A 17,047-nucleotide genomic window follows, 5' to 3' on the forward strand; every position below is an offset into this window, starting at 1 on the left:
ATCTCCCTGGGAAAAGTGGCCAAGTGATACAGAAACAGTTATGAACATAAAAGAAGCTATGTTGGATCAGGCCAATGGCCCATCCAGTCCAACACTCTGTCATAGGGTGGCCAAAACCCAGGTGCCATCAGGAGAACCACCAGCAGGGTCAGAACTCCAGAAGCCCCCCCACTGTTGCCCCCCAAGCACCAAGTTGCTTATTGCTGGCTGAGCTGGGCAAGCTGTGTCATTGGCCAGGCTGGGCCAAGTTGCCCAGTGGGTACTGTGCAAGGACTTTGGGGGGGATTTCACTTTTCCCTGTATACCCCTCCTTATATTTTTCCTCTTCCTGGCAGACCCTATGTCCTCGACTTCCCTTCCTTCCTTCTTTCTACCAACCAACCTTCTGTCTGCCCCCCCCCTTCTGCTATATTTATTATTTATTTACTTCATTTATATATTGCCTTTCTCCCCAATGGGAACCTGATGTGGCTTACATCGTTCTACTGCTCCATTTTAGCCTCACAAAACCCTGTGAGGTAAGCAAGGTTGAGTGTGTGTGACTGGCCCAGTCATCCAATGAACTTGCACAGCAGAATGGGGATCCAGGTGCATTTATTTATTATATGTTCCTTTTTCTTTTAAGACTCAGAGTCCTTAGGTTCTGAATGATCTCTTAGCCAAGCATTGCTCAAGTTCACATCTGGATTGGATCCAAACCATGAGATTGGATTCATAATTGTGCTCCTGTGATAGGAGGTCTTCTTCCTTCATGGGATAAGTATCTTTTGATCCAGTCCTATGGCCTTGCTCCAATCCCATGTTTGAGCATGTTCCCTATGTCCCAGACGATGTCCCAGATGACTTGGTACACAAAACTTGCAATTCAACACATAGGGTTTTACTGCTTCAGAAATAGGTGGGTGAATTTAGCCTGATTTTAGAAGAAAGATTTCTGCTTTGAATGAGAAGAAGAAATGCAACTTTGCATTATTTGTTTTAGGTAGTTGAGTGTAATATAGAAGTTGAAAAGTGGAGCCCTTAAAATTATAGGTGGGTATGGATCATGATATAAAATATTGAAAACTTGACTGTCCATGTATAAATATATTGGTATATTTAGTGCCTAAGCAAGGCTATTAATAATAGCATGTTTTGATGGCCATTAATTCATAGGGTCAACATAATTTGAGGGTGCATTACATAATTAGTGCCATTTTACAGTTTAGCCTTTAGCCTGTCTGAAATCTCCCCCATCCCAGGTTAGTAATGCAGCTCCATCTCCTAAAAAGGCTTATCCTGTCTTCAAAAACTGCCACCAAGTTCTTCATCAGAAAGTTTCTTTCAGTTCGAACTGTCAGATGTCTGTCAGTATTCTTTTACTTGATATCAAGTGTTAGAATTGTGGAACAAGTTGTGGGGGGCATCCCATTTTCTTCTCCTTTGTTATTTCCTCTTTTCATTCCATGAAAGCCCTTACATCCTCTCCCCCTTTTCTGCTTCCTTCTCTCCTGCCCACAAACCAACCAACCTATCTTTATCTGCCCCTTGTCTTGATCTTTCTTTTCCCTTCCCTCTGGCAGTCTCTACTCAGGAAAAAAATGGCTCAGTTGTTCTGTGTTGGCCACCAGGCAATGTCCAGTTGCTTAGTGAGAAACCCTGGGGGACTTGCAGAGGGTACCTCATTTTCCCCTGTATCCCCTTCCTCACACTATTGCCTCTTCCTCCTCCTCCTCCGAGCAGCTCCCATAATTCCTCTGCATTCTTCTCTCATTCCCACCCACAAAGCAACAAACCTTTATTTGTCCACCTTCTTCAGTTGTATTTATTAGTTCATATCTCCTCTTTCTCCCCAATGGGGACCCAGTGCAGCTTACAGTATTCTTCTCTACCATTTTATACTCACAAAAACTCTGTGAGGTGGGTTAGGGGGAAAGAGGGGGACTCATCCAGTGACCTTCCATGGCAGAGTGGTTATTTAAACCTGGGTTTCCCAGATTCTAGTCCAAACTTTACCCACTACACAAAACTGGGTTTTCTGGTGTGGCTGCTGTGGAACAGTAGCAAGCAGTCAGGACTGGGTTAGGGCCATGATTCCTACAGCCAGAGGTGGATTGGCCATTATGGGCAACAAAGATGCCTCCCAAATGTCCCTGCCCTGTGGCAGGAGGGCTGTTTCTGGTCCATCTGAGCTCTGCACGGTATGAAGGAAGTGACTAGGGGTGTGCATTCGGTAAAGCTAAACCAGAAAAAAAACACCAAAAATGTCTTTTCGGCATTTTTCAGGTATTCAGCATACTGAATCAGATTCCCTGATCTGATTCAGCTGCCAAATAATGCCAATAAAAACCCAAAAATATTTGGGGGGGGGGTTTCGGCTTTTTCAGCATTGCTGAATACAGGCTCTGGGAGGTTTTTAACTTTAAAGGGCTCCACTTACCTTCTTTTTCCTGCTGTTTTTGTCTCTTTCCTGCCCTTTTATACTGCAGAGATCCTAAGATTGACTTGAGTCCTGTTGGGTTTGAGTGCTGACTGCCATAGTGGCACTGGTTCTGGTGGGCTGGGCACATTGCACTGGTTCCGCTGCTGGCCTTGCAAACATGCCCCCAGAGATTCTCACATTTGACCTAAGTCCTGCTGGGTTTGGGCACAGACTGCCACAGTGGCACTGGTTCTGGTAGGCACATTACATTGGTTCTGCTGCTGGCCTTACAAACATGCCCCCTCACACCACCACACCTCACTTACTTTCTAGTACAGAGGTTCTCGGGGAGACACTGCTGCCTGCCTTTTTCCTCTTCCATAGGAAACAATGGAAGATTGGGGGCACCTTCTTTTCCAAACTTTGGGGTTCTTTTGGGGAGAGGCTCCACAAGATACAGTACAAATTTGGTGCCTCTATGTCAAACCCCCTCCCCCCAGCCCCCTGAATACTTGTTAGAAGATTTTTGCCACTGACTACAATGGCCCCATAGGATATAATGGAGCTGAAAATTTTTAGGAATGCCAAATATTTTCGGGTAGCAGTACAATACCAGTATTGGTATTTGGGTATATTTGGAAATACTGAAAAAAATTCGGCTTTATTATACCCGAATCTGAGAAAAAAAACATTTTCCCCCTACACACTGCTAGAAGTGGCACCCAGCCCCACATGAGTTAGGCAGCTTGCCTCTTGTGTCTCCTTCCCTCTTTTGCGGTGGACCAGCTGTCAGGCCCTTTTTTAGTCCCATTATGCCCTGTCTCTTCTGTCAAAGGTTCAAACAGCCCTGAAAAGGGCCCTAGCCCCTCCTCTCCCTTTCACTCGCTAGAAGGCTGTCTGGCAGTACTGTGTGGTTGACCAGCAGTGGCCACTGAGGGCATTCATTCCTTAAAGCTACAGGTGCTGCTTCTAGGGTTGCCAGCTCTGGGTTGGGAAATATCTGGAGATTTGGGGTGTGTGAAGCGTGAGGAGGGCAGGATTTGAGGAAGGTCATCAATGGGTTATAAAGCCCTAGAATCCACCTTCCATTTTCTCCAGATGAACTGATCTGTCACAAAGTAATTAGTTGTGATCCCAGGAAATTTCCAGCCATCAACTGGAGGTTGGCAACCCTAGCTACTTCTTATATTTGGGGGTTGTTTAAATCCCATTTTAAAAAACAAAAAAATGCAGGTTTTTGTGCAAACCAGGGGCATTGTTGAGGTTTGTAGAAAGATCTTCCTTGTCTGTTCACAGGTTTAGTCTCTGGATTTAAGTATCCACAGATCTGGCCATGTTGAGAATTAGATATATTAATATGTCAGATGTTCATCAATGCAGTGGTTTTACCCATTTATTAGTGGAGTATGTTTGTATCCCAAAGTATTTATCACATTAAAGAGTTGAACAAAAAGATAATGTCCTAGAGGTATTCAAGAATTCTTACCTGTGGATAACAAAAATAGATTGATGTACTTAATTCTCATGATTTTATGTAGAGACATCTTTGGATATCACTGTTACCCCTTTTCACCACTAGATGCTGATAGTGGACTGCAAGGCAGGGTTAGGAGTATTATCCATTCATTCTTCAATTGGAAATTGATATTCCTTATTTAACTTTCCCTTCTTTCTTTTATATATTAAATAAAAAATTAAACTTCGGTTGAATAGAAAGAGCCATGATTAGGGGGAAAGGTAGCATGTTTTATTTTCACAGAAGCTGATGACAGAAACATTCACTCTGATGTGTGCAAATGATTTCCTTTATCTCTCCGCAGATGAGTTCCATATGAGCAGCAGGCACACCTGGATCCTTTTCTGCCGAGGAGAAAGGGTTGGGGAAAGGGGAGTAGATGGTGAGGCCTTTCTGTCAGTCTGCCTGACCAATCTGGGAGCTGGCTACCACTTCTTCATCTGTGTCAGTGGTCAGATGTTTTGCAGCTTGGTGGGGCCTTTGGCTAAAGCAGCATTCAGTCACATGAGTCCTCTGAACTGAAGATGATTCCACAGAAACACTTATTTATATGGTACATTTTTATCTTGTCCCTTCCAAAGAGCTCAGTGTAGTGTATAGGGTTGCCAACCTCCAGGTGGTGGATGGAGATCTCCTGGGATTACAACAGATCTCTGGATGTCAGAGATCAGTTCACCTGGAGAAAATGGCTGCCTTGAAAGGTGGACTCTATAGCATTAATACCCCACTGAAGTCCTTCCCCTCTCCAAACCCTGCCCTCGCTCAGGCTCCACACCCAAAATCTCCAGGTATTTCCCAACATGGAGCTGGCAACCCTAGTAGTTTATGCTGTTCTGTTCTCTGTTTTATGGACTATTTGCCTTGGGTCTGATGATGTCAGGAAGTGGGCTTTCCCCCCTGCTTCTTCACAGCAGCATGGTGTTTTTCTCCAGCTTTTCTCTGATCTATCCCAAACTTGCTCTGCCATAAAATTTAGGGGGAAAGTACAGCAAAGCCAGGATGGCTGCCTTGCAGGTGGGGAAGTCTGGATTTTCCCTGCCCTGTCCTCGTGGTAGTCCTTTCTCCCTCTGCCACCAGGGGGCTTTTTTGTTTCTTAAAAACCATCAAATGAATGTTGTTATAGCTATGCAGTTTTAGATCTGTGTGTCATTTCCAGCTTGCTTTAAAAATAAAAATAAAAGTCTCATGGCCCTTCTGTGGTGGAGGTATGCTTTTCCTGCAGTGAAATGGGATAAATACTTTTAAAATAAATGAAATCTGGAATTCACAGAAAATGATTCACAGACAGTTATAATGTTATATCAATATTACAATATTCATTTGCTGATTTTTTAAAAAATACTTGGAAAGACCCTGGTAACATGGGTGATGGGGGATTGGCTGTTGCCAGGGAGTCTGGGAAGAGGAAACCAATCATGGATGCATGGCTGCTGCTGTATCAGCAGCCACAGCAGCAACAGGAAAACTATACAAGCACAAGGTCACCCCGCAGGCTTCAAAGGCCCGTATCTACAGTGGGGCATTTGGGGGCTGCCCCCCGACTTACCTCAAAGGCCCCCCAACTCTGTCCCTGGTCAAGAGGCTCCCCGCCCCCATGACTTGGGCTGATTCAAAGGCTGCTGTGGTGCCACTGGCGGGGGCTCTGACTCAGCCACCAGTGAGGCAGGCGGGGGAGGTATCAAAGGAGCGTCATCCAGGCTGGGCAGTGTGACTCTGTCCTGGTTTCTCTCTCACTGAGGGATGCCCCTCTAATGAAGTCACCCTCCCCCCCTTCAGGTGGGAAATAAAACTGAGTGCTCCCCTTTTTGCCTCACCGACCTCCCCCACCCCCCTTTGCCCCCCTCCCTGTGTGGAGCTCCAGTGGGGAAACTTTGCCAATTGGTTGAGTGGCACAGGAGACAGACAGCCCTCCAACCTTGCCAGGCCAACTGCTTGCCTTCCTTCCATCCTTCCACTGCACAGCCAGCACTGGCCACTACTTGTAGGCCAACCTTCCCGGCATGGCATCAAGCAGCTTTCAGGGGCCCGCCTGCACCATGAGATGCTCCCAAAGGTGAGCTAGTGGAGCATGCTATGCCCAGAGGAGCCCTGGGCTGGGCAGGCTCTGCTCAGCACTCCTGGTATGTGCCCCAATGCTCCTGCTGTCCCTTCCATCCCCTGCCACCCCACTGCCACCCCAGACAGCCTTGCAAAGCCAGAGGTTGCCTTCTGCAACCCAACGCCACCAACAGTGACAGAGACAAGCTAGAGGGGGCAGGCTGGCTGGGGGCACCCCAACGAAGGGGGAGGATTAATTAGCCAGTGCCCCCTGAGAAATTAAAATCCCCCCCAATTTAAAAATTCCTGGCTACAGGCCCGAGGCTTCATGTGGAGTGGGGAATCAAACCCAGTTCTTCAGATTAAAGTCTGCCACTTTTAACACCATACTGGCTCCTCACACTGACTCTTCCTTCTGCGGATGCTCCACCACTCAGCCATACCCTGTCCCCTAGGAGGTGAGAAAATTGAGAGGCTACTCTTCAGTATGCTAAACATCAGGTTTACTATCCTGGGAAGTGAGAAAGGAACAAAAAAGAATGGCAACCAGAAAACTCCCAACTCCTCTTGCAAGTTGACTAGTTGCAGTGGTACCTATTTACTGACCCCTATCATAACAGCCACATGAAATGAATGAAAAAAACAGATGGTACCCCCCATGTATGGAAATAACTATAGAGGTGGCTGAAAACAGTTGGTTATAGTTTACAAACTAACATGTCTTTCAAGTTAAAACCCATTCCAAAGACTGCTGGATATTGCATTTTTTTGCTGTTTCTTAGAGTAACTTGAAGTAGTCCTTGTATATGCATGGAACCCAAATTGTGTAGAGTTTTAATAGTCAAAAGGAGTTGAGTTGTGCTGATCAACTGGAAGCCATTGTGGATGTTAGAGAATGAATTTAATACACCTGAGAGGTTCTGTTCCAAGAATACTGAAGTTACCCATATACACTAATTTATGAAGACACAAAGACATGCTTTGTTTTTATGGGAATGAGACTTTAGGGGACCCTTAGGCTCCCTCCTCACCTTCCAATCCCATGCAGCTCCTGAACTAATCCCTTTCAATTTTATGGCAAACCAAAAGTCTGAGAAAACAGCTATTGTCTGTACTGTTCCCTCATATTCCGGTGCTCCTGGGGGGGGGGGAGGAAGTATAGTGGTGGGAGCAGGTGGAGTATTAGGCAAAGAGGGCGGAGAAATGGGAAAGCTCGGCCCTCTTCCGGCCTGCGTCCCATCCCAAGGGGCTAGGAATTATAAACCCCCTCCAACATTGGTGTTGTGCAATGCCAGGTCCATAAATAATAAGACCACGGTCCTTAGGGACTTCCTACAACAGCAGAACGTGGACCTGGTGTGTATGACCGAGACCTGGGTGAGGGAGGGGGAGACAGTGGCTCTTTCCCAATTTGCCCTTCCTGGGTTTGCAGTCCTTCACCAATCTCAGACTAGGGGACGGGTGGGAGGAGTGGCACTATTCATCCGGGAGGCTTACTCCTTTAGGGTGCTTCCGCCTCCGAGGATCATGGGCATCGAGTGTGCTGGCCTGGTTTGGGAGGTTGGGGAGAGTTTGGTGATTTGGCTGGTGTACCAGCCGCCTAACACACCAGCCAATAGCCTGCCGTCCCTGATGGAGGCCGTAGCAGGCTGGGCATTGGAACAACCTAGACTGATTGTCTTGGGTGATTTCAATGTCCATGCTGATGATGCGACCTCTACTCAGGCAGCGGATCTGTTGTTCATGGAGGCGCTGGGACTCTCCCAATATGTAACGACCCCCACTCACCAGGCTGGGCACACATCTTTGGATGTTTAAAAAATTCATTTTAAATTAAAATAATGTACTGCCCTAAGACATTTTCTCATCCTTTAGGTGCCATTTCAGGGCAAGGTGCTCTGAATTCTAAAGGATGAGTTAAAGGAATCCTGTTATTGCACCAACCCTCAAAGGCATCTGGAGACGTCATGTTTGCACAGTTAGTTCCAGATGTGAGATGCTATTTCTGAAGCAACCTCTTTTTTGTGTGTGTTTATGATGAGACTCCTTTAGAACAGTATGAAAGGCAAAAGCCAGTTAGCTTCTATCCAGAGGGTAGCGAAAGCAAAATAATCACTTTTATTAATTTCCATCCTATCTGAACTATGTATAGATTTGAAACAGTATCATCAGATTTGATTTTTAAAAGATGAAAGACGGTTCTGTGGCACTTTAATGCCAAATCCTTTCCCTAGGGCACTTGAAGTGCATTACCACTTCATTTCTTCTTCTTTTTTAGTAAAAGCTAATTTACTCTGGCATGATATGCTCAGGAATTAAGTTTTTCTTTCAAGGGGGATTTAAATGGTTGATTAGGAAAGAGCAAAACTGTGCCCCAAATCACTATTCTATATTACAGAGATCCTGGAGTGCAGCATATGTGATTAAACTGTTCTGGTTATTTTATTTTACTGAGTTCATATCTCCAATAATACAGTGCAAACAATACAAAAGCATCCAGGTAATTTAAGGTGAGGCATTGATATTATAATCCGATAGCCAGTCTGTATACCCAACACCAACATCACAGAGACATGGTGGCTTAAATTGGAGATGCACTGGTATGGCCACCTCCCCCAGTATCGTGCTGGTGTAAACCCGGAGCTGGCATAGCTGAGACACCAATGGGCAACACCAGAGGTATAGCAGAGAAGAAAGAGGTCTTAGAATGCTACCTCCCATCATGATCTAAACCCTCTCGTTACCTGGTTTGTTTTTCTGGCAGAGAGTGATTGGATTTCCAGACAATTCTCCATGTGAGAGAATAAATGATGCCCTGCTGGAACAGACCAGTGCTTCATCTAGGGACACCGGATCTCCCACTTTGGTGGGAGACATCCTGCCCCCTGCTGGTGCTGCCTGACACTGCCCAGCTGGGTGGCAGGGGGAAATGGGGGGGGGGGTGATTGGTGACACACCAATGACATGATGTTTCCCTGGAAGTGACAACATCAGTTTGGGTGATGCTCTAGCATTCATCCAAAACTCCATGGTTTATGGGTTTGGGTGGATATGAAAGCGTTTTTCCTACATTATGATGTCACTTCCAGGTTATGGCAGAAGTGAAATTGAAAGTGACCCCCCCTCCCTCCCAAGTAAGTCTCCCACTTAGAGTTGCCTCAGGCTGGCAACTCTAGGTCCATTTAGTCCAGCCTCCTGTTTCACACAGTAGCCAGCCAGATGCCCTGGAGTGCCAACAAACAAGACCACAGACAAAGTCTCACCTGATGCTGCCTCTAGAACTCATATTCAGTGCTTTATTGCCACTATATATGGACGTTTAATAAGCTTCATGGCTGACGGGAGGTTTGAATCCAGATGTCCTCCAATCCTAGTGCAGCACTCTAACACCAACACCGTACTAGCATAGAAGGCAAACGCACTTCACTATAATGGAATGAAGTTCAAGTCCAGAGGCACCTTTAAGACCAACAACGTTTTATTGGTTTTAAAGGTGCCACTGGCCTCGAACTTTGTTTTGCTGCTTCCGACCAACAGAACTATCCACCTGAATCTGTCTTCACTATAATGAAATGTTTTGACAGCCAGAAATAAAGGGACAGTCAGGGAAATAAAGGCGTCTCGTCAAAGCAAGATGAAGTTCTCCAAGGATCTACTTATTTCAGATATTATAATGCCATGACTCTTATTTTTAGAAAAGTAATTACCTAGGCGGGAAAGGAGGCAGGAGCCTCCCCACTGCCTTGCAACCAAGATTTGAAGAACAAGGTTCTGATAATAGGCATCTCCTCTAATTCTCTTAGCCTTTCACTCTTTTGAAAGTTATAAATTGCAACAATCATTTCATATCAGGCTGTAATGTGTGTGTCGCCGTATTCAAAACTGAGAAAGTATAATAGACCTGTTGTACAGAGAGAAAAATGTAGCACTTGAATCATGAAGGTTAAAAGCCAATCTTCTCTGTAGCACAATTATCGCTGTAGCGTGTGGGTTCAACTGCTGGGGGGGGGGAATTGAAACACTTTAGATAATTATATTTGTCACAAAAAGCAGGACTGGTGAAGTAGAAAGCAGTTATCAATCAAGATAAGAGTTATACTCTAAAACAACACAGTCAGAGTTTTCTTTGAAACTTTAGCTTTGGACAATTTCTAGCCCCATAGGAGGAGAGTTCTGCCAAGAGGCAGCACTAATGTGATTACTTCTAGAATCTCCACAAATAAAAATTTCATTTCCTGATAAGTATGCATCTTTACCCCCTCCTTGGCTACCTGACCACATGTTCTGTTCTTTCACTCTAATACCTGATTGTAGATCAACCTCGATACTATATTTTTAAAACATGTGAAGCTATTATTTTACTCAATACTTTCTCTCTTGCATTAGACGCTGCAAAGCCTTTACCATTGCTATTTTTTTAAAAAAAAAACTGTTCTTTTTCTTCGGTTTCTCCCCTCCCAGCCAGCTGTCATGATGAGCAACGGGGTTTCAATTTTGGGAATGAATCACTTATCTTTGAAGTCACTGTTTTAAAAAATAACTGTTAAAGCTTAGCCAGGGAACTCTTTAGCCGTGCCCAGATTTTTGAGGGCTTAGAGTCAGCCTTGAGATTTCAAATAAGCCAGTCAGGTCAGCTGGGATAACATTAATTCTGCTTTAGAGATCAAAAGTACTATTCACTAGTTCAGCTGTGGGTAGGAAAGCAAAATAGCTATGGACAGGACACGGAGGCAAATGTTGCAAGAACTGGAGAGCTTCTTTGTAATGCAATGGAATAAGAGTAGAATGTCAATATTGCCACATACGATTTTATTGAGTTAGTTATGAAATGTCTATGCCACCTCTCCAGTGAATCTGCTCCAGAAAGCTTACAAGACCAATTTTTGCACAGACTTAACCCCTTGCTTGCTTCCTAAGCATTCTGATTCTAGTGGGATCCAGGGTCTGCTGGTCGTGATAGCTAGGAAAAGGTATAACGAGAGGCTACAAGGAATATGAAGAAATTATCTATCTAGAAATCGATCCAGCTGCTGAACAGTGCAGTCCTAAATCAATTGACTTGGAAGGGAGTAGCTCTGCTTCAGGTGGCACTGAGGTTCTGTTAATCTAACTCCCCATGAAACAATCTGATTCCTTCAAATTGTGCAGAGTAGCAGATTGTCCTCAGAAGGTTATAAGCTCAAGAGGATGGCAGCTGGTGTTTTCCCTCAATGTGCAAATGCAAGCTTTGCTCTGCTTTCTAAAAAAGCATTTGCCTGAGTGTATAAATATTCTTATTAGAACCTAACAGGGTTGTTAGACTCTAATAGTGCAAAACTAAGTAGAGTTACACCCTTCTAAAGGGAGGATTTATTAAAGGGGGTGGAGTATTATTTTAAGAAAAATAGTCAATATGCAGATTAAGATATAATACGGGATGCCGCAGAGACAATTATTAGGGGAATATGTATTATGAAAGAAATTCAGTTTAAGAAGGAAATAAATATTAAAGTAAATGTAAATATTAAAGTAAAGGCTCGAAAGCCAGTCGAATCCAACTCTAGGGTTGCAGTGCTCATCTCCGTTTCAAAGCTGAAGAGCCAACGCTGTCCGAAGACATTTCCGTGGTCATGTGGCCAGCATGACTAAACACCAAGGCGCACAGAACGCTGTTACCTTAGAGAGCAAAAGTTGAAGAAGATGTCAGAACTTCAGAGGAAGCTACAAAAGAAATACGAAAGTCAAATTCAGGAACAGTTAAATAAGTTGAAAAATGAATTACAGGAAATGGACCTTACCTCTATGTGGAAAAGAGATATATTGGTGAAAAATGAGTATCAAAGAAGTAATATAAATACAATGAAGAGGCTGGAAAATTATTTGAAGAAAAGAAGGGAAAGGCAGAGGATAAAGTGTATGAAAAATGAAAAGGAAAATAAGGTTTTTAAGGATAATCAGATAAGAGATTTTTGCTAAATATTACCAAAGATTATTTAAATCAGAGGAAAGTAAACAATTTAATGAAGTTATAAGGAATAAAGTTAAAGAAGAGGAGCTGATATAATTAAATGACGATATCACACAACAAGAAATCTTAAATGTCATAAATAACTTTAAAAATGGGAAATCACCAGGTTTGGACGGATTTACAGCAGAATTTTATTTAAAAAATGGTGGGAAATTTGATTGTTCCATAATTACAAAGATTATTTAACAAAATTTTGAATAAAGGGAAAGCTCCGGACTCTTGGAGGATGTCAGAAATTATCACAATTGCAAAACAACAGAAAGATCTGGGGGATCCTAATTCTTATAGACAGATAAGCTTGGTAAATCAGGATTATAAAATTTTTGCAAAGGTTTTAGCAAATAGATTGGAGAAGTTATTACCAAGTCTAGTAGGAGAAGATCAATATGGTTTTGTGAAAGGAAGGTATATAGGTCACTCTTTAAGGAATGTGATCAATGATTTATATCATGGAAATAATAATAAGATTGCTCTTTTGAAATTGGACGTATATAACACCAGCACCAAAGTAATATCTGATAGCCTGGCAAGGAACCTGGAATATGGAGATTGTTTTATCTGGATGCCGAAATAATGCTGCCATTGTTTACTTGCACTGCTAGCACTTCGCATTTTGTTGTGGTTTTAACTGTTTTATCTGTTTTAATAGTTGTATAATGTATTTTTATATATATGACTGTAAGCCACCCTGAACCTGCCTTCGCGGGGAGGACGGGATATAAATAAAATAAAATAAATAAGGCATTTCATACATTAAATCATGAATACTTTAAAAAAATGAATACTTGTTCCGTATTACATAAATTTGGTTTTGAAGGACCTTTTGTGAATGCAATAAAAGAAATTTATAGAGAAGCGAGAGCAGTGATTAAAATAAGTGATGGACATACTGGGGAAGTATTGATTCAGAGAGGAGTTAAGCAAGGGTGTCCTTTATCCCCGATGTTATTTGTCATAGCTATGGAACCTTTGGCAGACAGAATTAGAAATAGTATCAGAATACAGGGGTATAAGGTAGGAAAGGAGGAAATTAAATTGAATTTATTTGCGGACAATATTTTATTGGTCTTAGGGAATCCTTAAGCATGTTCAGGTTTAGGAGTAAATATTAAGAAGTCAGAAATAATGTTTAGCAAGATAAATTTAAAGGAATAAAAAGAAATCACAAAGTTAACAGGTATGAAACTAGGAAATAAGAAATCGAAGTATTTGGGAGTAATAATAACAAGAAATATCAAGAATTTGATGGGGATAAATTATAAAATAATATGGAAGAAGATACAAAAAATTTTTAATCAATGGAATAAAAAATATTCACGTATACTAGGGAAGATTAGGGCACTTAAAATGTTTATAATACCTAAATTGATGTATTTGTTTCAGGTACTTCCAGAATGGGTATCTAAGAAACAGTTAGCAATGTGTGATAAGGTATTAAAAAATTGGGTTTTTGGAAAGAAACAAGCTAGAATGCCAAGGAAAGTGATATATTCGTCAAACGAACATTTAGGTTGGGGTATGCCACAACTGGAAGGATATTATGAAGCCTTTCTCATTAAAATGTTGTTGGAATTGGATGGTAAAAGTAAGGATAAATGGGTCCGATGGGAAGATTGTATAAATGGAGGAGCAGGCAGATTTGGAATATTTACACAAAGATTTAAAAAAGAGATTGAAAATACAATAGACCCAAGACAGACAGCATTACAAATATGGGGAGGGGGGGAAACCAGGTTAAGTGGATGCCTCCACTGTCAAAGTGAGCCCCACTTGAATCACTAAATGAGGAATTTAAAATTTTTGAGGTAACTTTTTGGAAGGAGCTAAAGGGAAAGGACCTATGGAAAGTGAAAGATATGTATAATGCTCAAGGGAGCTTAATTCCAATGCAAGAAGCAATGGGAAGATTGGGAGTTTATATAATATTTTGAAACAAAAGAAGTACTCTGGAATATTAAATGAGGAGGACACCCCGATGGAAGAATTGTATGGAATTAAGAAGATAATAAAAAGGGCATTGTAAAAAAGATATATAGTATATTGATTGAAGACAAAAATTATATGATCGGTATAATTCAGTCAAAATGGGAGAAAGATGTAACAGCAGAAAACGAGATAAATAAAATAACGAGAGATATTAGTGATATAAAAATGGAGAAATTTAGAGAAATGGAGATGAAATTAATTTTGAAATGGTATAGAACGCCTGCTCAACTCTCTTATATGATCAAGGGCAGGGGTCATTTCCTGCAGGAGCGCACAGGAGTGGAGCTCCGGCAGTAAAGAGCCCAGGGGGCAGGCACATGCAAGAAGCCTCCGACTCCCCGGTCCAAAACAGTCCAGTGGCACCTTTAAGACCGAATTTTATTCAGGTACAAGCTCTCCCTCCTCTGCAAGGACAGATCTGCACGTTCCCCCCTCCCAATAGCTAGCAATCCAAAACAGTCCAGTGAAGCCTGAGTGGTGGGTGTTGCCTTCTGACACACTTCTGGTGATGTCAGGGTGTGTGGCATATGCTAATGAGTTATGCTAATGAGCTACTGCACCTCTTTTTCTATGAAATGACCGCTGATCAAGGGAATGACATCCGATTGTTGGCATTGTAAAAAGGAAAAGGGATATTATGTACATCTTTTTGGAGAGTGTTCTAAGGTGGTTAAATTCTGGCAAAAGATCCTGGAAAAGGTGGAGGAAGTATGTAAGGTTAAAGTGGAGTTATCAGGGAAAATATTATTCATGGGAATTTTAGGGAACTGTAAAATAGATAAATCATATCAGGATCTATTTAAAGCTATAATTTTAGCTGCCCATGTGGTTATAGCGCTTGACTGGAAAGATGCTACAAAATGGACTGCTATGTTATGCTATATATATATTTTAAAGGCAGCCGGTAGACCACAATATGGTTGTGTCCAGACAGGCAGGTTGCCGTGGCAGTATCCCGCGAAGAAAAAAAAGCCGCTGGAGTTAGGTGCGCTTCACAGCATTCACACTGGTCCCGCAATGCCGGCTGCATGGATCCATGGATGATGCGCCCCTCTAATTGGTTGGGTTGCTGAAAATGGCATATTGCCGCACTGGAAATGGGAGGGCCGTTCACATGCCTCCTGTGCTTCCGTGGCGTGCCTGCACATTCAGCCACCAGAAAAACTGCCACGGAAGCGCCTCACCTGGAAAACCACCACTTTTTCCTGGTGGCTGTTTAAGGTGAATGGGAGTCGTTTTGCGATGAGTTAGGGACAGATGGCTGCCGAGTGCCAGATGTGTGTGTCTGATCGTGCTGCTTTGATCCGGGGGGGTGGAGTGGCGGCTATGCCGGACCAAATTGCCTGTGTGATCACAACCTATGTGGAAGGTGGATTGTGTTCAGACGGGTGATTCACACAGTGTGCAACCCTGGTCCAAGCACTGAATTTCTACATCAGTCCACAATCTGTATGATTGAAGCCAGCAGCTGAAAGCCCTTAGGACAAATCATATCCACTAAGAGAATTTTCTTTCTTACAATTAATGCAGACTCTCTGAACTCCAAACATATACTTTCAAACTTTATATACCTCAAGCTACTTCCTGAATGGTGCAGATGAGGGGATAGCACTGTTTTCTCTGACTATGTAAACTGAAAAAAAGGAAGTTGGCACATAGCTCCCTATTCTTCATAGCCAGGCTCAGGGGCAAGCTAGACCATCATGTCTCACAGTTTGTGGAATAAGAAGAAAAGCTAATAAAAACAGCTGCTACAGAAAGAGAAAGAGTGCACAAGACAGAGATATTAGTCAACAAACTACAAGAATGAACCTTGGAAGTCCTTAGGCTTGTGAAGTTCCCCTCCCCTTCCTTCCTCCTTTCCTCTGTCATGACTCAAATATTCAAAATTTCCTGCATTCTTAGAGAACAAACCACCATTTGTCAATATGACTAATTTGAATAGCATAACATGCAAATTAACCAAAATGACAAATGGTGGGTTGTTCTTCTGCCTATAAGCTATGAATCCTGGCTTGTCGGTAAGAGAACAAACCATAATTTGTCATTTTATTTTATTTGAACATTATACTAGAGAGAATTTGTTTGAAACTGGAATCCCAATATCTGTGTCATATGTGAAGGGAAGTAAGAGAAAGAACAAACAAATCTGGTGAGTTTGAAGACTTGTTCCCGGAGTGACAAACTTGTTACTTGACTACAAGTCAATGAAAACATTTGCCATATAGAGCTACTTTCTTGTACTAATTCAAGAACATGGCACAGAATTAGCTGACATTCCATCTGGTCAATCACAGAAAAATCCATATAGGTCAGAATATTCCTCTGTCATCTTTATTATTTATTATTTATTTATTATATTTACTAGAAATAAGGCCCGTTGTGGAAATAAATACAACGGGATCTAGAAAGAGCCTCTGGGAGAGTGCTCTGGCTTTGGGCAAACAGTGTCAGTCTGCTTTTAAAACATGAAGTGGGGGGGGGAGTTTGAGGTGTGGAATGGACTGAAGTCCAATCAGCTTCCATATGCAAAAGACCAGGTTGTCGCAGCAGTTGTGGTGTGGGCGGGACCCGGGCTTTGCCTTCTGATTGGTGGCGATATATGCTGAGGAGCAGTGCCATCAGCCATACACTAAGGGAGTGCATTTTAGAATTAGAACTTTGGCACCCACTATTCAATTATATATAAGGAGAGATACCCCACCCATCCTGCGAGCAGCCTCAGAGCGGCTAACAAAGCGGTACCATGTACCTGATTGGCGTACCATAAAAGTCTTAAAACTCTATAAAATCACATAAGACATACTCAATTCAAAACATAAATTAACAATTAACAGTAAAGTGCATACAGTACTGAAGATTAGATGACGTGCATTCCGGATCTCAATCTGCATTTTTCCTCTAATCGTCATCTCTCACGCCGATGAACCTGGCGATATGTCTGGGCTAGACCTAGGATCCAAGCATTCACTAGGATCATTGATGGTAACAGTAGTGGCGGCTCCTATTGGAAGGCCTGGCAGAAGAGCTCCGTCTTACAGGCCCTGCGGAACTGTAAAAGGTCCCGCAGGGCCCTGATCTCCTCCGGGAGCTCGTTCCA

The sequence above is a fragment of the Gekko japonicus genome, unplaced genomic scaffold (genome assembly GCF_001447785.1).
Source record: "Gekko japonicus isolate JY-2015 unplaced genomic scaffold, Gekko_japonicus_V1.1 scaffold453, whole genome shotgun sequence".
Lineage (NCBI taxonomy): Eukaryota > Metazoa > Chordata > Lepidosauria > Squamata > Gekkonidae > Gekko > Gekko japonicus.